Source organism: Bos mutus, chromosome 28, assembly GCF_027580195.1.
Source record: "Bos mutus isolate GX-2022 chromosome 28, NWIPB_WYAK_1.1, whole genome shotgun sequence".
NCBI classification, from domain to species: Eukaryota; Metazoa; Chordata; class Mammalia; order Artiodactyla; family Bovidae; genus Bos; species Bos mutus.
Genome location: NC_091644.1, coordinates 33,559,600 through 33,587,256, shown reverse-complemented (window position 1 = coordinate 33,587,256; position 27,657 = coordinate 33,559,600). Strand labels below are relative to the sequence as shown.

The following is a 27,657-nucleotide window of genomic DNA, read 5'->3' as shown; positions in this document are numbered from 1 at the left end:
ACATGTATTAGTCCGTAGAACTCCTTATTTTTTATTCAAGGTAATCTTTGTTTGATATTTTTGATTTTTATATATGATCATCACTTGAAGAATAAAACGGCTGAATTGTACAACTTTTCAACAATACTCTTAAGGCATACTTTTAGCTTCTCAGGAGGGCTTCTCACTTTATCGAAGTGACTTATTACCTGCCCCAAGCGTAACACTTCTAAGAGAAGCCAGTGTCCACACCAGTGCAGATAAATATTTAGATCAAGGTTCTGTTCCATGTGAGCCTAAGGGCCTGCCCCACTTATGGGCTTGCTGTGGTCAACAGGTTCGTGTTCATCCTACACACACCACACAGCTTGAAAAAAATGAGCAGAGTCAATCATATTCATATCTTGAGAGTTTAGAAATAGGAAGCTGTCAGATTGAAATAATTAGCTGAGCTGCACAATATTAAGAGGCAGAGTGCAGAAGCAGTGCTTCTAGGCCTTTTGCAGGTAAAAGAGCATAATAATGAGCAAATGTGTTGAGAGATGCTGAGGTTTCCTGCGTGAGCTCCAGGGGAGTCCTAAGAGGGAGACAGAAGAGGGCATCTTCACAATTCAGTTCCTAGCCTGTGAGTATCTTGAAAATAAATGAATCCCCTCTTTCTTTCTTTAGGTATCAGGGTATCTTTCTTTAGCTATCACTTTTCTCTGAACCCAAGAAAACTATGACATAATCTGCATAATTACAGACTAAAGACTGCAGAAGATACAATATCATACATAATATTCTTTTGCTCTCAACCAAGGGCAATTACAGGTGAATGGCAATAGTTTTTTGTTTGTTTATTTGCTTATTTAAGAACACTTACACCTGATTACTCTTAAGAACTCCAAACTGGAAATAACACACACATTCATCTACAACAGGATGAATAAGTAAATTGTGACACATTCATACAAAAAATAGTACACAGCAATGAGAAAGATATACACCCATGGATGAATCTCACAGATAAATATTGACTGGGAAAAAACCCAGACACAAAAGAATATGTAATGTATAAGACCATATATATGAAGTCAAAAACAAGCAGTGTAGGTGTTACTTCTGGTGGGGAATTGGTTACAAGGGGCCACGAGGGAGCCAGTTGGAGTGCTTGAACTGCCCTATATCTAGATTTTTGTCACTGGCTATATGAGCATACACATATGTAAATGTGTGTATGGCATAAATACACATATGTTAATTCCCATCGATGTATAGGGCAGGAACAATGCCTTTGTGTGGTTCTATATTAGTTGGCACAGTTTCCTTTGGACCATTATTATTGAACAAGGGAAGTGACAGTGTTCTGATGATGGTCTGTGAAGACCATATGGCTTCATCTTTCTCCATAGTCACATAGACAGTTTACCTAGCACTTAACTTACCTGGTCCTTGTGTGTGAAGTTAGATTTTTTTGTTTTTGTTTTTGCAATTGCTTGTTTGTTTTTTGACTGTATCAGATCTTAGTTGCAGCACACAAGATCTTCTTTGTAGCACACAAATCTTCCTTGCATCATGTGGGATCTTTCATTGCGATGCACTGACAATCTAGTTGAGTACACAGGCTCGATAGTTGTGGCATACAGGCTACAGAGGGCATGGGCTTAGTTGCTCTATGGCAAGTGGGATCTTACTTCCCCAACTAGGAATTACATCTTCATTCCCTGCATTGCAAGGTGGATTCTTAACCACTGGACCCCAGGGAAGTCCCTGAAGTTAGATGTTTTGTTCACGTTATAAAAATGCTTGGGGCTAGTGCACTGGGACGACCCAGAGGGATGGTATGGGGAGGGAGGAAGGAGGAGGGTTCAGGATGGGGAACACATGTATACCTGTGGCGGATTCATTTTGATATTTGGCAAAACTAATACAATTATGTAAAGTTTAAAAATAAAAAAATTTTAAAAAATAAATAAAATACCTAAAGTGAAAAAAAAAAAATATAATGAAATCAACTGCCAAGAAAAGTTCCAAGGATGAAGGTTTGAACTGGGATCTCTCAGGCTACTTGCTGTCTTAAGCCATTTTTTTTTAATCAAGGTTAGCTTTCAATTAGCAAAGGAAAATAAAGATTTGAAGCATATCTGGATAATTCAAGCGAAAACTTTACTTTGACTTAAATTGCCCGAATAATCGCAAGTTAATAATCTCTTCACTATTGATTTCCTCTCTAGCGAATTGTCCAGGTAATAGAGACAAAGCATGGTGGTGGCTTAAATTACCCAGATAATTGCATGCTTGCTTTACTCTACCTTGTCAACAAGACCTGGCTATGATGTAAAGAACCTCAGTGGAGAAATGACATAGATTGATAGCTAAGGCCAGATTTATCAATAGGGGGTGAAACAGTCAACAAAAAAAACCCAAGAAGTCTTATATTAGGGAACTAGGGATGTGGGGCACCAGGGGCTGCCAGAGTAGGCAGACCTGCCTCCCTACAAGGCCGCTTGATGAGTAAGGTGATTGGAGGTGTGGCATGACAAAGCCCAATGTGACAAATTCTCATAAATGGGAGATGCTTGGGGAATAAAACAGCCTTCCAAATGCCCAGACAGTTACAATATAACAGGTTTATCTGTTGATTAAAAAGAAGAATTTTTAAATTTTTAGGAACTTTAAGTCCAACATAGTATCATTCGAGTGCCTTATACATGAGACGATTTCAGATGTTGTTTTTTAGTTGCCCAGTCATTTCCAGCTCTTTGTGACCTCATGGACTGCAGCACACCAGGCCTCCCTGTCCCTCACCATCTCCCAGAGTTTGCCCAAGTTCATGTTCATTGCATTGGTGATACCCCATCCATCTCATCTTCTGACACCCTCTTCTCCTTCTGAGCTCAATCTTTCCCAGCATCAGGGAGTTTTCCAATGAGCCATCTGTTCACATCAGATGATCAAAATAATGGAGCTTCAGCTTCAGCTTAAGTCCTTCCAGTGAATATGCAAGGTTGATCTCTCTTAAGATTGACTGGTTTAATCTCCCTGCTGGCCAAGGGACTTTCAGGAGTCTTCTCCAGCACCACAGTTCAAAGGTATCAATTCTCTGGCATTCTGCCTTCTTTACGGTCCAGCTCTCACAATCATATGTGATCACTGGGAAGATCATAGCCTTGACTATATGGACCTTTATTGGCAGAGTAATGTCTGCTTTTCAACACACTGTTTAGGTTTGTCATCACTTTCCTGCCAAGAAGCAATTGTCTTCCAGTTTCATGGCTGCAGTCACCATCTGCAGTAATTTTGGAGTCCAAGAAGAGGAAATGTCCCACTACTTCTACCCCTTTCTCTTCTACTTGCCAGGCAGTAATGGGGCCAGATGCCATGATCTTAGTTTCTTAATGTTTAGTTTAAGCCACCTCTTTCACTCTCCTCCTTCACTCTCATCAAGAGGCTCTTTAGTTGCTCTTTGCTTTCTGCCATTAGAGTGGTATCATCCACATATCTGAGGTTGTTGATGTTTCTCCCACCTATCTTGATTCCAGTTTGTATCTCACCCAGCCTGGCATTTCTCATGATATGCTCAGCATATTGATTAAACAAACAGCATGACAGCAGACCACCCTTTTGTACTCCTTTCTCCATCTTGAACCAATTAGTTGTTCCATGCAGGCTTCTAACCTGCATACAGGATTAGCAGGAGATAGGTAGGATGGTATGGTATTCCCATCTCTCTAAAATTACAAAGAAGAAGCTAAAAGCACAAAGAAATACTCTTCATTGTTATCATTTTTATAGGCTTAAAATGTGAGTTTCTCAATTAAACTCTTTCTAATGCTAGCTAAGCGGGGGAAAGAGGTGACCTTCTACAAATAAATAATCTGTGCCATGCTAAATCAACAAACTCCATTTCCAGGACTAAGGAAATCATGAAATAATGACTCTATATCTCTATTGCTTTAAATACAACTGTCAATAAAATAATTTCTGCTGAAAGGCTGTCTTATGAGCTGTCAGATATTTGTGTTATGAAAGTTATAACCAAACAATAGCTTAAGATTTATTGACTCATCATATTTATTCAACAAACTTTTATTATATACCTACAATGTGAGAGGTAATATGCTTTCACATATATTATATCATACTTTTGCTTGCACCACAGAGCAAATGATATAGTATCATTGTCTTTCACCATAGGTTACTTTACTTTCCATTCTCAAATCTGTACCTTTTATATTAAAATAAAAAAGAAATCAAAACAAGATAGCGATATAAAGGGAACTAGTATTCAGATATTGTCCAGATGCTATCAAATAATGTCAAATAACTGTGTTTTCTATACTATTAGTATGTTAATGTAAAACATAAAACTTTCCCTTCTACTAAAAACTCCAACTCATGGCACATGGACTGCCAGCTGAGCTGTCAGCAGCCATTTTGCAGTACAGACTAGGGTCTGAAGTACCAGCTCAAAGGCCTCTGGGCCCGGCCACCTTATGCGCCAGTAAAACTAGAAAGCACAAAGGAAAAAACACAGGAGAACAAGATAGCAAAGGAGTAGGTGGACATGGAGTACACCTCTCTCCACGGATACATCAGGAATACAGTTTCAGACACAGCAGTGCATGCAGAACACCAACTGACAGTGGACAGAAGTACCTGACCAGTGGAAAGAATATACAGAACCACACAAAACTCAAGATCAAGTCCTGAGATTATGGAGTGCGAGCACTGACTCCAAGACCCTAGACTACCAGAGACTAACTCTCAGTTCAGTTCAGTTCAGTCACTCAGTCGTGTCCGACTCTTTGAGACCCCATGAAGCACAGCACGCCAGGCCTCCCTGTCCATCACCATCTCCCAGAATTCACCCAGACTCACGTCCATTGAGTCAGTGATGCCATCCAGCCATCTCATCCTCTATCGTCCCCTTCTCCTCCTGTCCCCAATCCCTCCCAGCATCAGAGTCTTTTCCAATGAGTCAACTCTTCACATGAGGTGGCCTAAGTACTGGAGTTTCAGCTTTAGCATCATTCCTTCCAAAGAAATCCCAAGGCTGATCTCCTTCAGAATGGACTGGTTGGATCTCCTTGCAGTCCACGGGACTCTCAAGAGTCTTCTCTAACACCACAGTTCAAAAGCATCAATTTTTCAGCGCTCAGCCTTCTTCACAGTCCAATGCTCACATCCATACATGACCAACGGAAAAACCACAGCCTTGACTAGATGGACCTTTGTTGGCAGAGTAATGTCTCTGCTTTTGAATATGCTGTCTAGGTTGGTCATAACTTTCCTTCCAAGGAGTAAGCGTCTTTTAATTTCATGGCTGCAATTACCATCTGCAGTGATTTTGGAGCCCCAAAAAATAAAGTCTGACACTGTTTCCACTGTTTCCCCATCTATTTCCCATGAAGTGATAGGACCAGATGCCATGATCTTCGTTTTCTGAATGTTGGGCTTTAAGCCAACTTTTTCACTCTCCACTTTCACTTTCATCAAGAGGTTTTTTAGGTCCTCTTCACTTTCTGCCATAAGGGTGGTGTCATCTGCATATCTGAGGTTATTGATATTTCTCCCAGCAATCTTTTTTTTTTCATTTTATTTTATTTTTAAACTTTACATAATTGTATTAGTTTTGCCAAATATCAAAATGAATCCACCACAGGTATACATGTGTTCCCCATCCTGAACCCTCCTCCCTCCTCCCTCCCCATACCATCCCTCTGGGTCGTCCCAGTGCACTAGCCCCAAGCATCCAGTATCGTGCATCAAACCTGGACTGGCATCTCGTTTCATACATGATATTTTACATGTTTCAATGCCATTCTCCCAAATCTTCCCACCCTCTCCCTCTCCCGCAGAGTCCATAAGACTGTTCTATACATCAGTGTCTCTTTCGCTGTCTCGTACACAAGGTTATTCCAGCTTGTGTTTCTTCCAGTCCAGCGTTTCTCATTATGTACTCTGCATAGAAGTTAAATAAGCAGGGTGACAATATACAGCCTTGACGTACTCCTTTTCCTATTTGGAACCAGTCTATTCCATGTCCAGTTCTAACTGTTGCTTCCTGACCTGCATACAGATTTCTCAAGAGGCAGGTCAGGTGGTCTGGTATTCCCATCTCTTTCAGAATTTTCCACAGTTTATTGTGATCCACACAGTCAAAGGCTTTGGCATAGTCAATAAAGCAGAAATAGATGTTTTTCTGGAACTCTCTTGCTTTTTCCATGATCCAGCGGATGCTGGCAATTTGATCTCTGGTTCCTCTGCCTTTTCTAAAACCAGCTTGAACATCTGGAAGTGCACGGTTCACGTATTGCTAAAGCCTGGCTTGGAGAATTTTGAGCATTACTTTACTAGCATGTGAAATGAGTGAAATTGTGTGGTAGTTTGAGCATTCTTTGGCATTGCCTTTCTTTGGGATTGGAATGAAAACTGACCTTTTCCAATCCTGTGGCCACTGCTGAGTTTTCCAAATGTGCTGGCATATTGAGTGCAGCACTTTCACAGAATCATCTGCCAGGATTTGAAATAGCTTAACTGGAATTCCATCACCTCCACTAGCTTTGTTCGTAGTGATGCTTCCTAAGGCCCACTTGACTTCACATTCCAGGATATCTGGCTCTAGATGAGTGATCACACCATCGTGATTATCTGGGTCGTGAAGATCTTTTTTGTACAGTTCTTCTGTGTATTCTTGCCACTTCTTCTTAATCTCTTCTGCTTCTCTTAGGTCCATACCATTTCTGTCCTTTATCTAGCCCATCTGTGCATGAAATGTTCCCTTGGTATCTCTAATTTTCTTGAAGAGATCTCTAGTCTTTCCCATTCTGCTGTTTCCCTCTATTTCTTTGCATTGATCCTTGAGGAAGGCTTTCTTATCTCTTCTTGCTATTCTTTAGAACTCTGCATTCAGATGCTTATATCTTTCCTTTTCTCCTTTGCCTTTCACAGCTATTTGTAAGGCCTCCTCAGACAGCCATTTTGCTTTTTTGCATTTCTTTTCCATGGGGATGATCTTGATATCTGTCTCCTGTACAATGTCACGGACCTCATTCCATAGTTCATCAGGCACTCTATCAGATCTAGTCCCTTAAATCTATTTCTCACTTCCACTGTATAATCATAAGGGATTAGATTTAGGTCATACCTGAATGGTCTAGAGGTTTTCCCTACTTTCTTCAATTTAAGTCTCAATTTGGCAATAAGGAGTTCATGATTTGAGCCACAGTCAGCTCCTGGTCTTGTTTTTGTTGTCTGTATAGAGCTTCTCCATCTTTGGCTGCAAAGAATATAATCAATCTGATTTCGGTGTTGACCATCTGGTGATGTCCATGTGTAGAGTCTTCTCTTGTGTTGTTGGAAGAGGGTGTTTGCTATAACCAGGGAGTATCAAATAGTGAGAACTCTCACTAAGGAAACCACTTGAATACAAGACCTGGAATCACCCAACCACCACTAGCACCCTGTGCAGGACACTTCATCTAAAGAACAAACATAACAAAAATACAAACCCAGTCATAAGCAGATAGGATTACCACCTCACTCAGCTGTGAAGGGACAAATTAGAAACACAGAAGTCCAATAAATGAAGAGGAAATAGGCAAACTACCTGAAAAAGAATTCAGAATAGTGATAGTAAGGATGATCAAAAACCTTGAAAACAAAATGGAGAAAATTCAAGAAGCAATTAACAAAGACCTAGAAGAATTAAAGAATAAGAATACAGAGACAATCAACACAATTACAGAAATTAAAAATACTCTGGAAAGAATCAATAGCAGAAGAATGAATTAGTGAGCTGGAAGATAAAATGATGGAAATAACTTCTGAAGAAGAGAATAAAGTAAAAAGAATGAAAAGAACTGAGGACAGTCTCAGAGACCCCTAGGACAATATCAAACACACCAACATTCAAATTATAGGGATCCCAGAAGAAAAGGTGAAAAAGAAAGGGTATGAGAAAATTTTTGAAGAGATTATAGTTGAAAACTTCCCCAACATGGAAAAGGAAATAGTCAATCAAGTCCAAGAGGCCCAAGGAGTCCCATACAGGATTAACCCAAGGAGAAACATGCCAAGACACATACTAATCAAACTAACAAAGACTAAGCACAAATCAAGAATATTAAAACCAGCAAGGGAAAAGCAGTAAGTAACATACAAGGGAAACCCAATACGTTTAACAGGTGATCTTTTAAGCAGAAACTCTGCAGGCCAAAAGGGAATGGCAGAATATATTTAAAGTACTGAAAGGGAAAAATCTACAACCAAGATTACTGTACCTGGCAAGGATCTCATTCAAAATTGATAGAGAAATAAAAAGCTTTTCAGACAAGCAAAAGTTAGGAGAATTCAGTACCACCAATTCAGCTTTACAATAAATATTAAAGGGACTTATATAGTCAAGAAATACAAGAGAAAGAAAAAGATCTACAAAATCAACCCAAAACAATTAAGAAAGTGACAATAGGAACATATATACCAATAATTATTTTAATTGTAAATGGATTAAATGCTCCAACCAGAAGACACAGACTGGCTGAATGGATACAAAACAAGACCCATATATATGCTGTCTAGAAAAAACCCACCTCAGACCTAAACACACATATTGACTGAAAGTAAGAGGATGGAAAAACATATTCCCTGCAAGTGGGAAGCAAAAGGAAGCTGGAGTAGCAATACTCATATCAGACAAAATAGACCTTAAAATAAAGAAGAATAACAAGAGATAAGGAAGGACACTACATAATGATCAAGGGATCAATCCAAGAGACAGACAAAACAGTTGTAAATATCTATGCACCCAACATAGGAGCACCTCAATACATAACAGAAACACTAACAGACATAAAGGAGAAATTGACAGTAACACAATAATAGTAGGACACTTTAACACCTAACTCATACCAATGGACAGATCATCAAAACAGAAAATTAATAAGGAAACACAAGTCTTAAATGATACATTAGATGAGATGGATCTCATTGATATCTTCAGAACATTCCATTCAAATGCAGAAGAATACAGCTTCTTCACAAGTGCACATGGAACATTCTCCAGTATAGACCACATCCTGGGTCAGGAATCAAACCTCAGTAAATTTAAGAAAGTTGAAATAGTATCAGGCATCTTCTTCAATTACAATGCTATGAGACTAGATATCAATTACAAGAAAAAAACTGTAAGAAACACAAACATTTGGAGATTAAACAATATGTTTCTAAATAACAAACTGATTACTGAAGAAATAAAAAGGGAAATAAAAAAAAATTCTAGAAACAAATGACAATGAAAACATGACAACTCAAAACTTATGGGATGCAGCAAAAGCAGTTCTAAGAGGGAAGTTTACAAAAATACAATCTTACCTCAAGAAAAAAGAAAAACATCAAATAGGCAACCTACTTTACACCTAAAACAACTGGAAAAAGAAGAACAAAAAAACCCCAGAATTAGTAGAAAGAAAGAAATAATAAATATCTGAGCAGAAATAAATGAAAAAGAAATTAAAGAAACAATAGTAAAGATTAATAAAACTAAAAGCTGATTCTTTGAGGAGATAAACAAAATTGACAAAACTTTGGCCAGACTCATCGAGAAAAAAAGAGAGAAGAATCAAATCAACAAAATTAGAAATGAAAAAGGACAGGTTACAACAGACAATGTAGAAATTCAAAGGATTATAAGAGACTATTATGAATAACTATATGGCAATAAAGTGGATATCCTGGAAGAAATGGACAGATTCTTAGAAAAGTTCAATCTTCCAAGACTGAACCAGGAAGAAATAGAAGTTATGAACAACTCAATTACAATTACTTAAATTGAAGCTGTGATAAAAAAAAAAAATCTCCCAAAAAACAAAAGCCCAGGACCAGATGGCTTCATGGGAGAATTCTATCAAACATTTAGAGAAGAGCTAATGCCTATCCTTCTAAAACTTTCAAAAAATTACAGAGGAAGGAACATTTCCAAACTCATTCTATGAGGCCACCATCACCCTGATAACAAAACCAAAGACAACACAAAAAAAGAAAACTACAGGCCAATATCACTGATGAACATAGATGCAAAAATCCTCAACAAAATTTTAGCAAACAGAATTCAGCAACACATCAAAAAGCTCATACACCATGATCAAGTTGGGTTTATTCCAGGGATAAAAGGATTCTTCAATATATGGAAAACAATCAATGTGATACACCATGTTAACAAACTGAAAGATAATAGCCATATGATCATCTCAATAGATGCAGAAAAAGCCTTTGACAAAATTCAACACCCATTTATGACTGAAACTCTTCAAAAAATGGGCATAGAAAGAACCTACCTCAACATGGTAAAGCCCATATATGATAAGCCTACAGCAAACATTATTCTCAATGGTGTAAAAGCATTCCCCCTAAGATCAGGAACAAGACAAGGAATGCCCACTTTCCCCACTATTATTCAGCATAGTTCTGTGAGTCCGAGCTACAGCAGAGAAGAAAGACATAAAAGGAATCCATATCAGAAAAAAAGAAGTAAAGTTCTCACTGTTTGCAGATGACATGATACTCTTCATAGAAAGCCCTGTAGAAAGTATCAGAAAATTACTAGAGCTAATCAGTGAATTTATCAAGGTTGCAGGATACAAAATCAATACACATAAATCATTTGCATTTCTGTATACTAACAATGATAAATCAGAAAAAGAAATTAAGTAATCAATCCCATCCACCATTGCAACAAAAAGGATAAAATATCTAGGAATAAACTTACCTAAGGAGACAAAAGAACTCTACACAGAAAATTATAAGACACTAATGAAAGAAATCAAAGACAACATAAACAGATGCAGAGATATTCCATGTTCTTCCTACCCAGATTTCTTCCTGGGTAGGAAGAATCAATATTGGGAAAATGACTATACTACCAAATGCAATCTAAAGATTAAATGTGATCCCTATCAAATTACCAAAGACATTTTTCACAGAACTAGAACAAAAAATTCACAATTCATATGGAAACATAAAAGACCCCTAACAGCCAAGGCAATCTTCAGAAAGAAGAATGGAGTTGGAAGAATCAACCTTCCTGACTTCAGATTATAGTACAAAGCTACAGTCATCAAGACAGTATGGTACTGGCACAAAAAACAGAAACATAGACCAATGGAACAAGATAGAAAGCCCAGAAATAAACCCATGCACCTATGGGTATCTTATTTTTGACAAAGGAGGCAAGAATATACAATGGGGCAAAGACAGCCTCTTCAATAAATGGTGCTGGGAAAACTGGACAGCTACATGTAAACGAATGAAATTAGAACACTTCCTAACATCATACACAAAGATAAACTCAAGACGGATTAAAGACCTAAATGTAAGACCTGAAGCGATAAAACTCTTAGAGGAAAACATAGGCAGAACACTCGATGATATAAATCAAAGCAAGATCCTCTATGTTCCACCTCCTAGAGTAACAGAAATAAAAACAAAAGTAAACAAGTGGGACCTGATTAAACTTAAAAATTTTTACACAGCAAAGGAAATTATAGGCAAGGTGAAAAGACAACCCTCAGAATGGGAAAAAATAATAGCAAAGGAAAAAACTGACAAAGAATTAATTTCCAAAATATATAAACAGCTCATACAACTCAGTACCAGAAAAACAAACAATTCAATCAAAAAGTGGGAAAAATACCTAGACAGACATTTCTCCAAAGAAGACATACAGATGGCTAACAAACACATGAAAAGATGCTTAACATCACTCATTATCAGCAAAATGCAAATCAAAACCACAATGAGATATCACCTCACACCAGTCAGAATGGCCATCATCAAAAAGTCTACAAACAATAAATGCTGGAAAGGGTGTGGAGAAAAGGGAACACTCTTGCACTGTTGGTGGGAATGTAAATTGATACAGCCACTATAGAAGATGGTATGGAGAGTCCCTAAAAAACTAGGAATAAAACCACCATAGTACCCAGCAATCCCACTCCTAGGCATATAGCCTAAGGAAGCCAAAATTGAAAGAGACACATGTATCCCATTGTTCATTGCAGTATTATTTACAATAGCCAGAACATTAAAGCAACCTAGATGTCCATCAACAGATGAAAGGATAATGAAGTTGTGGTACGTATACACAACAGAATATTACTCAGCCATAAAAAGGAACACATTTGAGTCAGTTCTAATTAATTAATTTATAAAGTATATGAACCTAGAAACTATTATACAGAGTGAAGTAAGTCAGAAAGTGTAAGATAAATATAGTATTCTAATGCATATATACAGAATCTAGAAAAATAGTACTGAAGAATTTACTTACAGGGCCACAATGGAGAAACAGACAAAGAGAATAGACTTGCGGACCTGGGAAGATGGGAGGAAAGGGTGAGATGTATGGAAAGAGTAACCTGGAAACTTACATTACCATATGTAAAATAGATAGCCAATGGGAATTTGCTATATAGCTAAGAAACTCAAACAGTGGCTCTGTATTTACCTAAAGGGGTGGGCTGGGGAGGCAGATGGGAGGGAAGTTCAAAAGGAAGGGGATATATGTACACCTATGGCTGATTCATGTTGAGGTTTGACAGAAAACAACAAAATTCTGTAAAGCAATTATTCTTCAATTAAAAAAAAAATTTCAACTCATTTTTGTTGTTGTTATTCAGTCGCTCAGTCAAATCCAACTCTTTGTGACCCTATGGACTGCAACATGCCAGGCTTCCCTGTCCTTCACTATCTCCTGGAGTTTATTCAAACTCATGTCCATTGAGTCAATGATGCCATCCAACCATCTCATCCTCTGTCACCCTGTTTTCCTCCTGCTTTCAATCTTTCCTGGCATCAGGGTCTTTTCCAGTGAGTTGGCTCTTTGCATTAGGTGGTCTCATTATTATCATTAAATCAATAATACACTTTGTGTATTATCAGTGGTGGTAACTATTATTTATAATGTTGCCACAATCTTTTCTCTTACTTTTCATGTATCAAGTGAATCTCCCTGTTGGCAACAGGTGTGCTTTTGTGAAAGAATGATTCTATGAAAGAAAATCCAAAAATGTGTTTAAGAGAGTGGTTTGGAATTACTTGAGTTTCTGTTTTGATTGGGAAGAATCATTTCTGACAATATTTAGGTATATTAATAAATTATAGAATACATGGAACTATGCCAAATTACTCCATATAATGTAGACCTGCTTCTTCCTCTTTAATTGATTGGTCTAAATTACTAATGTTAGTTAATTTTATTTTAGAACACATATTCATATTTGAAGACTCACTTTTGTAATTTACTATTCTCAGTTAATGCACTCCAGGTCAGATATGGATACTCTGTGAGTGAATTACTCAAGGGCATGCAAGCTGCTCTTAGAGGCAGGCATTGAGAGCTTATCAGAGTAAATCAGCAAGGCATGGCACAGCTTTGAGTTTGCGTAAGAGGAGGCAGAAGGGTACAAATAATTGATATACCAAATCAGGTACAGGATCTAGAAAACACACGCTGTATATAAACAGCATGTGTTTGCTCAGATGTCTGCCTTGATCATTTTCCTCCTTTCTGTTCAAGGAGTGGAAAACCTTCAGGATGACTGATCCCAGGAAAGAAGTCAAATGGTCTAAAGGAGGTACTTGGTGGTTAAGTTACCAATATCACGAGAGCAATTGAACTCAATTAGATGCCAACAAATTGGCAGTTTTTAGTGGCTCTCTTTAAAAATCTGTGTGTGTATGTGTGAGCATGCACATACATATGTCTTTCTACATTTCCTCTCATTTCTTCTGTAGTCATACTCTGCAGTTGGCGCTTTGTTGGCCCCTAGAATTTTTGATACACCAAATGGCTTGTTAACATTTTTATTAGGAGACCATTCTAATAAACATTCTTATTTGCATTTGGTTCAATTTGGCTCTGGTTAGATACATGTTTATTCTTCATTTTTGTTTTTTTTTTCTTTTAACTGCTATGTATGTTAGATGGGAAGTTGGATGACATTTTATTTATTTTAAGTTATCTTTTTGTTTCCCCTAGAGAAGCAAAAAGGATGTTTTTGAGGATAGTCTTTTTTTAGTTACTGATTTCTACAAAGAAAAGCTTTTCCACATATTTGAATAATTCCTTTTATAAAACAGACTACTTAACTTTGAAATACAGCTGGTATACATACTTATGGACTACTCAACACAGCAGTTTTCTACTTGATAGGGTGTCCCCAGGGCTACAGACTATCATATAAAATGATTCTCAACATGCATTGATTACCTACTGAATTTCTGCAACTATATGAAAATTACCTTTTCTTAAGTTTTTCATTGAAAAATATTATGAAATAGTCTGACAAAAGTAAACTTAAAGCTGAATTTTATATCTTAGAACTCCCATGGATGGTACATTTTTTGTGTTTTATGTGTAATCTTTTCCTTTGTTGTCCATCTTTAAACATTTACTTAGTATCTATTCTGTGCAAAGCACTGACTTAGTGCACTGAGCTATGCAAAAGACAAGGTGGTGGTGGTTTAGTCGCTAAGTCACGTCCAATTCTTTGTGACCCCATGCACTAGCCCTCCGACTCCTCTGTCAATGGAATTTCCCAAGCAAGACCCTGGAGTGGGTTGCCAGCTCCTTCTCCAGTAGATCTTTCTGACCAAGGGGTCAAACTCATGTCTCCTGCTTGGCAGGCAGATTCTTTACCACTGAGTCACCTAGGAAGTCATACAAAGGACATAACATATCCCAAATTTCAATGAACATATCAACTACTAACAATGTAACAATGTATGGAAATATAAATTTTAGATATAAACTCTTTGCTTCCAAACCCCAAAATAATATACAATCTGAGCACAGAAGAGGAAAGATAACTTCTGTTTTTTATTGTGGTTTAGTTGATTTACAACACTGTATTAGTTTCAGGTGTACAGCAAAGTGATTCAATCATATATGCATGTATTTTTTTTCAGATTGTTTTCCATTATAGATCATTGCAAGATATTAAATATATCTCCTTGTGCTATACATTAAGACCTTGTTACTTATCTGTTTTATATATAGTAGTATGTATCTGTTAATCCCATACTCTTAATATATCACCCCCTTTCCCTTTGCTAACCATAGATTTGTTTTCTATATCTGTGAGTTGGTTTCCGTTTTGCAAATAAACTTGTATGTATTATTTCAGATTCCACATATAAATGATATCATTAATATCCACTTATATCCACATATAAGAGATATAAGTGATATCATTAATATTTATCTTTGATTTACTTCACTTAGATAGTCTCTACATCCATCTGTGTTGCTGTAAATGACATTATTTTATTCTTGTTTATGGCTGAGTAATGTTCCATTATGTGTACAACACTTCTTTATCCATTCATCTGTTGATGGACCCTTAGGTTGCTTCCATATCTATATGCTATAGTACTGCTGTGAACATCAGGGTGCGTGTAGGAAATACAACTTCTAAATAAGGAATCTGAAGAACACTTCCAGAGGAGATGATATTTGAGGGAGAGGATGTTTAGGAATTCCACATATGAGATTGAAGTTTGGGAATCTAAAACAATGAATGTGACCAAAGTGAAGAAAATCCAGGATGCAGTTACTCACTAGGAAGCTACCTACTTTGCTGAAACCATAGAAAAAAACTGTAATAATAGAAGGTTCAAAGATGAACCAAGACTCAATTGTCAAACAAAAGTGGCAGTTTGTTATTCAGTAGATAATGAGATTTAAATTTAAAAAAATAATAATAACTAAATAAATATCATTGTTAAAGAAAAATCTAATGCTGAGAATAGGATAAATCAAAATGTAAAAATAATGATGTGTAATAATGTATTACTGTTGCTATAATTGTTATCATTAAAGGAGAACATTGTCATATACTTTCTTTCTCTGGGAAGAAGGAACAAAGTGTAGAAGGAAAGCAAGTAAACTTAATTCAGAATAGGGTTAAACCAATGGCAGAATGGTTGAATTTTAAACATAAGATGTTGAATTTTAAAATCGTAAAGAAGCCGTGCTAGGTGAGAAAAAACCCAGTCCAAATTAACTTAGAGAAAAGTATATCAGATCACATAACTGAAAATTTAGGAACAAAGCAAGTATTATCAGGCCCTGGTCTGATTTTCAGCTTCGTTCTTGTCTATGTGTCAGTTTTATTCTCAAGCACATTGTCGTCCCAGCATAGCTGCTGGTACGTGCATGCCCATATCTTCCCATGCCAGACACTAGTGTAAAGGAACATCTCTTCCCCAACACCTGAGGAGGGTGTCAGGCCCTGACTCACATTGGCCTCAGTTAATGCACATTTCAGAATAATTTAACTAAAGCCAAACAAGCAAAGAGACAACCAAACTGCTTTGGATCTGACAGCCCAGAATGATCCCATTTCTCAGCAGCCTGTCGGACTTCATGGGGATGAGTACCTGGTACCTTGCTGGCAATAGGTTCCTACCCCATGGCCATCGCTGAGTAGATAGAGATATTCTTCTGACTCAAACTGGGCTGATCAGAATCTCTCTCTGGGAATTTGGATTCAGAATGCCTCTGCATTTTTATAGAATATGTAGCAGAGGAAATTCACAAGCTTTTCGAAGAGATAAAGTCCATAAAATAGAGTGAAATTAATGTCCAAAGAGAAAAAAAGGTAGAGACAATGCACCTCCAAAAAGCAAAAATAAATGAAGAGCCTGAGAAAGTCAGTTTCTCAGAGCATCCAGAGCCTAGTTCCAGTTCATTCTAAAAGCCCAGCTGCATAGCCTGCAGCTGCACAGGTCTGGGACATCCTTGTGTGCTTTTTAATAAATACACATGGGCTCATATATCATAATCCTCCCCGTTCTTTTAGTTTCTTAAGATGCTTATAGTTTTCATTTTCAAACGAAAGACATGCACAAAACCAGAAACAAAATAGGGCTTGTGTCAGCCATGCACTCATATACCTGAATAAACTGCAAGGGTTCCTAGAAGCAGTAAATGAAGACAGTACAGTAAAATTTCTTGCCAGATGATGGCTTCAAGGTCTGAAGCTAAATAGGAAAGGAAGCTAAGAATAACAAAGAAGAAAGCTAGTTATCTCACTAGTAAGAGGAAAAGTCATTTGCACATTCTGCTTTACAATGACTTCTGTCTGCAGGGATCAAAGTTGTCAGCTATAGCAGTTTAGAATATGAATAATTTAATCACAACCTCTCACAGTGGAGATCTATGATTTTTTTTTTAATATGCTTTTCTTTTGAGGTAAGAGGAAAGGATTTCTAAATGCATCCTTAATTGCTGTTGTTGTTCAGTCACTGAGCCCTGTCTGACTCTGTTACCCCACAGACGGACAGTAGCATGCCAGGCTCCCTGTCCTTCACTGTCTCCCAGAGTTTGCTCAAATTATTCATGTCTGTTGAGTCTGTGATGCTATCTAACCATCTCATTGTCTGCTGTCCCCTTCTCTTTTGCCTTCAGTTACAAAGTTCAAAAACAGAATTTGGTACCTTTTCAGCCCTATTCAAAACTAAACCCCAAGGCCATTTCAAAATGATATCTCAGTAAAAGAAGCAATGCTGTTGGTCTATGGTCATTTTCACATTTGGGAGAGCAGTAAATAATCTGGGTAACCTGATTAAGATGCCATTAACTCATGTGTATTTTGATGCAGTAGATCAGATCTGAGAGCAAAAATCTACATTTAAAAAAAATTGTTTTTAATTGAAGCATAATTGCTTTACAATGTGATACTTTCTTCTGTATAACAATGTGAATCAGCTATAAGTATATATATATATATATATATATATACACATATATATATTTATACCCCTTCCCTCTTCAACCTCCCTCCCACCCCCAACAAATATACATTTTTAACAAATATTCCAATTGATTCTGATGCAACTGATTCTGTCTCTGTACCAAGCCTTGAGAATTCTCAATCCAGGAGTAACTGTCACTGATCCTGACTAGGCAGTTTGGGGCAGCAGATTGATCACTGGCCTGTATATCCAAAGTTACAACTTTTCTGAGGCTGTTTCTTCAGACTGAGAAATACTAATTCTATCCTTACCCATTTCAGTTACTGTCATGTTAAAATAATGTAATAAAGTATGAATATAATATTAGTTGAGCACCATTTATGTTGCAAACCCCCAGAGTGAAAGCATTTTTATTCCATGGGAAAGTGCCCTAAATATCAAAATACTCCTTCACTGCAATTGTTCACAGGTAAAAATTGGACAGCAAAACCAAATGTTTGCAGGATGATTAAAAAAAAAAAAAAACTATCTTTGTTTTGATATGAACTGGGTTTCCTTTCTCAAGACCCCGTTCTTTCTCAGTGGCCAAAGGTTAACAAAATCATGACATTTCCAGTTATTCTTTTCTCTTTTAAATTTATGCTTTGTTTGGGTAAATATTCAGTCAAATTCAAGCATTATTATTTCTATCACTATCTTCAACGCCTTACGTCCCCCTGTCTTAAGGTCTTCACCCCTGCTTCTCACTTCTCTTTTTATAGGTCTGTGTGCCCCTTTCCACCACAGCTGCAGGTAGAAGAGGGGAAATTGTCTTAGATAACTATCCTCCCTCAAGGAGTGGCATTGCATCTCCAGTCTGTGAAGTTCTTTTGTCTTCTGCTCTTGCTGTTGACAGAGAAGGCAATGGCACCCCACCCCAGCACTCTTGCCTGGAAAATCCCATGGATGGAGGAGCCTGGTAGGCTGCAGTCCTTGGGGTCATGAAGAGTCAGACACGACTGAGCAACTTCACTTTCACTTTTCACTTTCATGCACTGGAGAAAGAAATGGCAACCCACTCCAGTGTTCTTGCCTGGAGAATCCCAGGGACAGAGGAGTCTGGTGGGCTGCCGTCTATGGGATCGCACAGAGTCAGACGCGACTGAAGTGACTTAGCAGCAGCAGCTAGCTATTGAACTTTAGTCAGTATCTGGGGTTGATCTCAGGTGGCTTCAGTCTGCACCTGCTTGGAGCAGAGCTTGGATTCCCAACCAGAGATTGAGGCTGGGTGGCGGCAGTGAAAGTACCAGATCCTAGCCACTAAACCAGTCATCAGTGACAAAGACTCTGGTGTTTGGCTTTGTAGAAAAGAATTTCCACAAAGACAAAGTAGTGGATCAAGTAAATAACTTATTAAGAGGAAAAAAGTACAGTATGTGTGGATAGGCATATGGGCAGATTCAGGGAAAGAGAGTCACTGAGTCGCACCCTCACGGCAGTTCGAATTACTTTTATGGGTTATTTCTTCTGGGTTTCCTTTGGCCAATCATTTTGAGTTTGCTGGTTCACAGTCCACGTTTAGTATATCTCCGGATCCTCCCATGTATGTGCATGCATCTCTTATCCAAGATGGATTTTACCAAAAAGGCATCTAGGTAGGACATTCCTTGCCCTTGACATTGCTCACCTCATTGGTCTACAAGGAGCTTTTCTATGCACATGTGGTCGAGGAGGTCTCCTGACATCAGGAGTGAGAGATATGTGATCTGGGCAGGGCCCAGCCTTCTCCCTTAATCGTTCTACTATTCTTGTCTTAGAGATTTGGTCAATAGGGAATGAATCTTCAATTGCTTTACCCTGGGGTGCCCATCTGCCTCCTGCCTCAGGATGAGCGGTATCCCAGCTAGCTTTCAGCCTGGACAGCATCCAAAACTGATCTCAGCATCTGAAGCCTTCTCTGTCTGCAGATCCCCAGCTGAACCCCAGTTCAGGGAAGGATGACTGCCTCCCTCAAAATCCAGATGGAATTAAGTTCATCTGTGCCATTTACATAGATTCACACATACGCATTAATATAAAATATTTGTTTTTCTCTTTTTGACTTACTTCAATCTCTAAGACAGTCTCTAGGTCCATCCACATTTCTGCAAATGTCACATTTCATTCATTTTAATGGCTGAGTAATATTTGTTTGTATGTATGTACCAAATCTTCTTTATCCATTCTTCTGTTGATGGGCATTGAGGTTGTGTTCCTGTACTGGTTAGCCACTTCAGTATTCTTGTCTGGGAAATCCCATGGACAGAGGAGCTTAGCAGGTTACAGTCCATTGGGCCACAAAGAGTCAGGCACTACTTAGCTACTGAACACACAGGCATGTCCTGGTTATTGTAAATAGTGCTGCAATGAACATTGGGGTGCATGTATCTTTTTGAATTATCATTTTCTCTGGATATATGCCCAGGAGTGGGATTGCTGGGTCATATGGTATTTCTATTTTTAGTTTTTTAAGAAAGCCCCACACTGTTCTCCATAGTGACTCTACCAGTTTCATTCCCATCGATGTGTACATATCCACATGTACTATACATTTTTCCTCTTAGTAGACACTTTACTTGTTTCACTACTTTCTGTCTTTGTGGAAACTATTTTCTGCAAAGTCAAAGGCCAGAGCCTTTGTCACTGACTACTGGTCTGGTGGCTAGGATCTGGTGTTCTCACCACTGCAACCCACACTCAAAAGAGGGTTTCCTTTTCTCCATACCCTCTCCAGCATTTATTGTTTGTAGGATGGGTTGGGAGATTGGGATTGGCATATATACAGTACTATGTATAAAATAGATAACTAACAAAAATGAACTGTATAGCACAGGAAACTCTACTGAGTGTTCTATGGTGACCTAAATTGGAAGGAAATCCAAGGAGGAGAGAATATAAATATGGGTGACTGATTTACTTAGCTGTACAGCAGAAACTAACACAACATTATAAAGCAATTATACTCCAATTTTAAAGAAATTTTCCAGTTGAAAAAAAATTTCCAGATGGCGTTCTAGGCTGTCTCTAATGGGAGTAACCCCATTTGGTGGCAGAGAAATGACTCACCCTTCCAAATTCTTTCACAGACTAACTTAGGCCTATTGGAAATCTATGAATCTTCTCCAGACAAACTCATTTCTCACGGAAACTGGGGATAGTTTTTGCTCTCTCTCACCATGTTACATCTCTCCCCAAATTCTGCACTATCCACACTCCCAAATTGCTACATTTTTCTGTAGGCAGTTTTCACTGCCAAGCCAACATCACCAAACTTCATTTCCTTACACCAGAATAGCCTCCTTAGTATCCAGCTATGTCCTTAGAGGCCCCCATGTTAAGGGAAGACTTTGCGGATATACACCCCTCACACACCAGGACCAAGAAAATTCCATTCTTCAACTTCCATCTCTTTCTTTCTACTGATTCTCTCTTTTTCCCTAGCTCAGTTGCCTTTTTACTTCTTGCTGTAATCAAATAAAAAGAACCAATTTTGCCTCATCCACTTGGTTTGAATCACAGGCTTTCAACATCAGTGACACCTCATGTGGCGTGTTCCTTACATTTGGCCTTTTGAAATCCAGTCTCTTTTATTCTTAACTATGTACAACCTCCAGGGAATCCATGCATTTTTAGTTTGGTCACCAGATGGAACAGAGAGAATACTTATTTCTTAAAAACAACAACAAAAGTAATAAATGATAAAACAATACACAGCTTATGTTTTAAAGCATATACAATTTAATGGGACTCAGCAGACAATTAAAATATATTATGTTGATTATCATAATAGAGACATGGAGAAGGTTCTCTTACGAGTTCTCAGGAGCTAGTCCCTAGAACCAACATAAGCACTCTAGAAATCTTTCCCAGCATCAGGGTCTTTTCCAATGAGTCAGTTCTTCGCATCAGGTGCCCAAAGTATTGGAGTTTCAGCTTCAGCACCAGTCTTTCCAATAAATATTCAGGACCGATTTCCTTTAGCATGGGCTGGTTTGATCTCCTTGCAGCCCAAGGGACTCTCAAGAGTCTTCTCCAACAGGTTTTTCAGAGAACTCTGAAAAATTGATAACCTGTTCAGTTCAGTTCAGTTCAGTCACTCAGTCGTGTCTGACTCTCTGTGACCCCATGAATCGCAGCATGCCAGGCCTCCCTGTCCATCACCAACTCCCGGAGTTCACTCAAACTCATGTCCATCGAGTCGGTGATGCCATCCAGCCATCTCATCCTCTGTCGTCCCCTTCTCCTCCTGCCCCCAATCCCTCCCAGCATCAGAGTCTTTTCCAATGAGTCAACTCTTTGCATGAGGTGGCCAAAGTACTGGAATTTCAGCTTTAACATCATTCCTTCCAAAGAACACACAGGACTGATCTCCTTTAGAATGGACTGGTTGGATCTCCTTGCAGTCCAAGGGACTCTCAAGAGCCTTCTCCAACACCACAGTTCAAAAGCATCAATTCTTTGGCGCTCAGCTTTCTTCACAGTCCAACTCTCACATCCATACATGACCATTGGAAAAACCATAGCCTTGACTAAATGGATCTTTGTTGGCAAAGTAATGTCTCTGCTTTTCAATATGCTATCTAGGTTAGACTTTACTAAGTCTAAGTTACAAGCCCTAAGTTACACTCCTGGCTCTATGTACACAGTTCTCTCCAACACATCTTCCCTGAGCTTGTTCTAGATATATTCTCTATGGACCCTCAGAATTGCCTCCTCCATATCTCTCTTAAGATAATAAATACTTTATCTTGTAATTACCTGCCAAATCACCCATTAAATTGTAAATGCCATAAAAATATAGCAGTATGTTTTAGTTTGTCCTTTTTCATCATTTTTGTGTCATCAGTTCCTACCACAACAATTCAAACTTGGTAGAGGCTCCTCAGAGTTTTTGATAATTATTTTACCAATATACTAACTGCATTAAGACAATAATTCATTATTACTAATGAAATGCCACACCAAAGATTGTCATGTGGTACATGCTGCTGCTGCTGCTGCTGCTGCTGCTAAGTCACTTCAGTCGTGTCCGACTCTGTGCGGCCCCAGAGACGGCAGCCCACCAGGCTCCCCCATCCCTGGGATTCTCCAGGCGAGAACACTGGAGTGGGTTTCCATTGCCTTCTCCAGTGCGTGAAAGTGAAAAGTGAAAGTGAAGTCGCTCAGTTGTGTCCAACTCTTTGCCACCCCATGGACTGCAGCCTACCAGGCTCCTCCGTCCATGGGATTTTCCAGGCGAGAGTACTGGAGTGGGGTGCCATTGCCTTCTCCGCATGTGGTATATATAAACTACTTAAATCTAAAATGTAACTAACCATTTAGTAAATGTAACAAGCAGGCTAACCAGTGAGTAGCCTTCTTGTCTAGTGGCAAAGACACAACTATTTATATCAATCTGATAAGGGTCGTATGGACCTACAAAGTTCTAAGGAGAGAAAGAGAGGTAAATCTATCTTAAGAAAGTTAAAATAACATGAACAGAGAGCAGATTTAAAGATGAGTAAGAGTTTACAAGACAATGGAAGTTGCAGCATGTGCCAATCTAACAAATGAATTAAACACCTAAGCCACCTAAAGACCATTGGCGGTCTGGTGTGAGCGCAGCATATTTTATGGCAGTTGTGGTAGGAGATAAGCTAATGCCAAAGCTACAAAGCTTTAGAAGACATTGAAAAACATCTTTGCAAATTTGAGTTTTGGAAAGAAATTCTTAGTGTGAATAAACTATTAGCCATAATTTTTAACGAAAATTGGATTTCATTAAAATCAGGACTTTTACAAATATAAAGATACCATTTTAAGAAATGAAATGGCAAGCACAAAGCTGGAAGAAAATTTTTGCCATAAATACATATAGCAAAGGACAGGTGTCCAGAATAAATAAATAATCCATAAAAAAAGAATAATAAAAGAAAGAAGCATATCTAGAATATGCAAAGAAATTTACTACAAAACAATAATATATAAATAAAGCCCTATATTAAGTGGGGCTTCCCTTGTGGCTCAGCTGATAAAGAGTTTGCTCTGCCTGCAATGCGGGAGACGTGGGTTCTATCCCTGGGTTGGAAATATCCCTTGAAGAAGGGAAAGGCTACCCACTCCAGTATTCTGGCTTGGAGAATTCTGTGGACGGTATAGTCGATGGGGTCACAAAGAGTCAGACATGACTGAGCGACTTTCACTCACTATATTAAGTGGGCAAAATATACTTTCAAAAGATACTTCACAAAAGAAGTTATATGCATGGCCAATAAGCACATTAAATTATGTCCAGTATTAGTCATCAGGGAAATCAAAATAAAAATCAAAATGAGATGCCATTTGCCTCCCACTCAAATGGCTCAAATTGTAAAAAGAAGTCTATGCCAAATATTGGCAAGATTTGGAACAGTGGGAACAATTTTACCATCTTGGAAAGCTTTCTGTTTTTTTGTGTTTTTCTTTTGTTTTGTTTTTTAATTACCCTTATCTCTACTGGATACCCCTGCAATTTCACTCCTAGCATCTACACAACAGGAACAGAAATGCAGGTCTACAAAAACAGCTGCTGTAGAATGTTCATAGCAGTTTTATTCATAGTAGCACAAACCTGAAAACAACTTCATTCCCATCAACAAGGCACATAAATTAACAAACTGTGGTGTAGCCGTAGAAGGAAAGATGACTCAGCATTTTTATTTTAATGAAGTAAATTAACCCTCTTCAAAATATTTCTTAATAACAAAGTGAAAGCTAATACTTTTGTAGAAGAAAAAATGGACAGACCCCAACGTAGCCAGGTATCTGATGTAAGCGTCACAACTAATGGAGCAAAATGACATCATGAGCCTCTTGATAGGAGGTACTGAGGATACAGCATCATCCCCATGACATTTCTGCCAAATAAAGCATAGCCTGAATTTAATAATGAGGAAATATCAGACAACCCAAATTCAAGGACAAAATGCTCTTCAAAAATATCAAGACTATGAAAGACAAATTCAGACCAAGAAACTGTTCCTAACTAAATAATCCCAAAGAGACCTGAAAAGTAAACACAATACATGATCCTAGATTGGATCTTGAACCAAAAATCATGTTTTCCCTATAAAGGAAAATGTTGGCAAATATGGTAGAATTTCAATAAGGTGTCTAGATTAGATGTTAGTATTATCTTCATGTGGATTTTCTGACTTTGCTAAGTGCACTGATGTTCTGATATCTTCAGGCAATATAATGGAAATATTTAGGGGTAAAGAGGCATAACTTCTGCAGCTCAACTCAAGTGGCTCAGAAAGAGAAAACAAATGTGGTAAAACACTGACAATTGGCAATTTGGGTGAATGGTTTTACAGAAATTCTTTGAACTATCCCTAAAACTTTTATGGACAGTAGAAGTAGCTTGTTTGTTTGTTTTAATCTAATAAACACAGTAACAGGGATGAAATTCAAAATTAGTATGCTGAGTGAAAGAACCCAATCAAACATTAAAGGGCATGAAACATATACTTATATAAAGCCCAGAACAAGCAAAACCAATCTATGGTGGTAGAAATCAGAACATTCCCACCTACTCCCCTCCATGGGCAATGGGGATTGAACAAAAAGGGGCCCTGGAAAACTATGAAAAAAATAAAAAACATGAACTGAGGACATATCAGATTTGATTTTGCAGTAAAGTAGGGAGTATTGAATCAAGCTCCTATCTGGCCCTGCCTTAACAGGTCAACTGTTTTGTAATAGCTGATTAGGTAGGACAGCTTTCTTCCAGAAATACCCTATAGTTACATGACACAGGGAAATTTTTATGTTGTTTCTTTTATTACTGACATCTTACATTAATTTGCCATATAGGAGAAATCTGGACTCTTATGGAAGCTATTTCCAACTCTTTTGAGTAAATATTAAAAAAAAAATACAAAAAGACCTTTAGTATGTGTAAAAGCTATATCATTCGTAGTTCACAATTACTGATTACTTAGAACATGGCCAGTCCCATGAAAAGTATGTACCGTCTCACTTAATGTGATTATTCCCATATTACACATGTTGTTGTTTTTCTGTAGCTTAGTCATGTCCTACCTTTGTAACCCCATGGAGTGCAGCATGCCAGGCTTCCCTGTCTTTCACTACTTCCCAGAGTCTGCTCAAAGTCATGTCCATTAAGTCAGTGATGCCATCCAACCATCTCATCCTCTGTCAGCCCCTTCTCCTCTGGCCCTCAATCTTTCCCAGCATCAAGGTCTTTCCCAATGAGTTGACTCTTCGCATCAGATGGCCAAAGTATTGGAGTTTCAGCTTCAGCATCAGTCCTTCCAATGAATATTTAGGATTTATTTCCTTTAGGATTCACTGGTTGGATCTTGCTGCCCAAGGGACTCTCAAGATTCTTCTCCAGCACCACAGTTTGAAAGCATCAATTCTTTGGTGCTCAGACTTCTTTATGGTCCAACTCTCACGTCAATATATTACACATAAAGAAACTAAAAGTCAGAGAGTCTAATCACTGATGGAATTTTACACAGAGGTAGAGCTCTTTCAGGAATCCAGATCCATATTAACCCAGAGGCCCCTATTCAACATATATTAGTATATACATTGTTCATTGTACAGTATTGCTTCCCTTCTGTGACAGAATCTGCATAAACAAGAACCACATATCTAATTATCTAATTACTTATCTTTGTACAAAGTTAATACCACTCAATCTTTCACATGGATTGTGGTGGTATGATAACGTGCTGAATCTTGCCATATGTCATTTAAAAGAAATGTAAAAAAAACTCAGAAAAGATCTGATCAAAGCTGTTTGGGTATTCAAATAAATTATGGGGTATGTTTAGGTTCATTTGTGATTTTATAATTTTTGACAAAATTCACCAATCTCATGTTAAATGATACCTGGAAACTTCTTTTCCTATTAGAGGATCTAAATAGTAACAATTTTTTTTTTAAAAAAAGATTTTTATCTTTCAAGACACTTTTAAATCAATGCAACATGCCTACTCTTTAAAGTTTTCCTGTGATTATCATTCTACAGATAGAAAAAACTCCAATCACAAAATGTTTTCTCACTTTTAAAATTAAGGAAGGTTGCCTGGTTTGGGGTGTGTGCCATACTATTATTTGAATGGTATATTTAAATGTTTTATTTATTTATTTTTTTTGAGAGACTAAACAACAGGCTCAAGTTTATTGAGCTACATACTAACAGATACAGGATACTGTTTCCTGGAATTTCCTTTTTATTCCCAGTTTTATTGAGATATAATAGACACACACCTTCATATTAGTTTTAGATGCACAACCCACTGATTTGATATATGCATATATTGTGAAATGATTACCACAGTAAGTTATTAACATTTATCACCTCAAATAAGTTGCATTTTTTCTGGTGATGAGCATTTTAAAGATAAACTTAGCAAATTTCAAATATACAATACAGTCTTGTGAATTATAATAACCATGCTATAAATCCCAGGGCTTATTTATCTTATAACCAGAAGGTTGTATCTTTTGACCACCTTTACCCAATTCTCTTACCCTCATTCTCACCTCCTGCATCTGGCAACTCAGTCTGTTCTGTTTCTATGTTTTGTTTTGTTTTTTAATTTCACATATATGTGAGGCGATACATTATTTGTCTTACTCTGTCTGGTTACTTCACTTAGCATAATCTATCCATTGTGTTGCAAAATACAGCACTTGTTTATCACTGACTATGTATATATGTATATACACATATACACTACATCTTCTTTATTCATTCATCAGTTAATGGATTAAGTTTTCCATGTCTTCTTTATTGTAAATCATGCTGCAGTAAGTGAGAGTGTACAGAATTAGTGGTTTTGTATCTTTGTGGATTTGCTGGATCCTATGGTAATTCATTTTTAATTTTTTGAGGTAAGTCCATGCTGTTTTCCATAGTGGACTCAC

General features: G+C 37.8%; 1 long non-coding RNA gene across 1 annotated transcript in view; it reads right to left on the bottom strand.

Moving 5' to 3' along the window:
* Positions 1-24,580: 24,580 nt before the first annotated feature.
* The window catches only part of LOC138986080 (uncharacterized), a 62,627-nt gene continuing 59,550 nt past the window's right edge, over positions 24,581-27,657 (bottom strand). Inside the window, exon 3 of the long non-coding RNA XR_011462974.1 lies at positions 24,581-24,611. This is a non-coding gene — a long non-coding RNA (uncharacterized lncRNA). The remainder of the gene's footprint in view (positions 24,612-27,657) is intronic.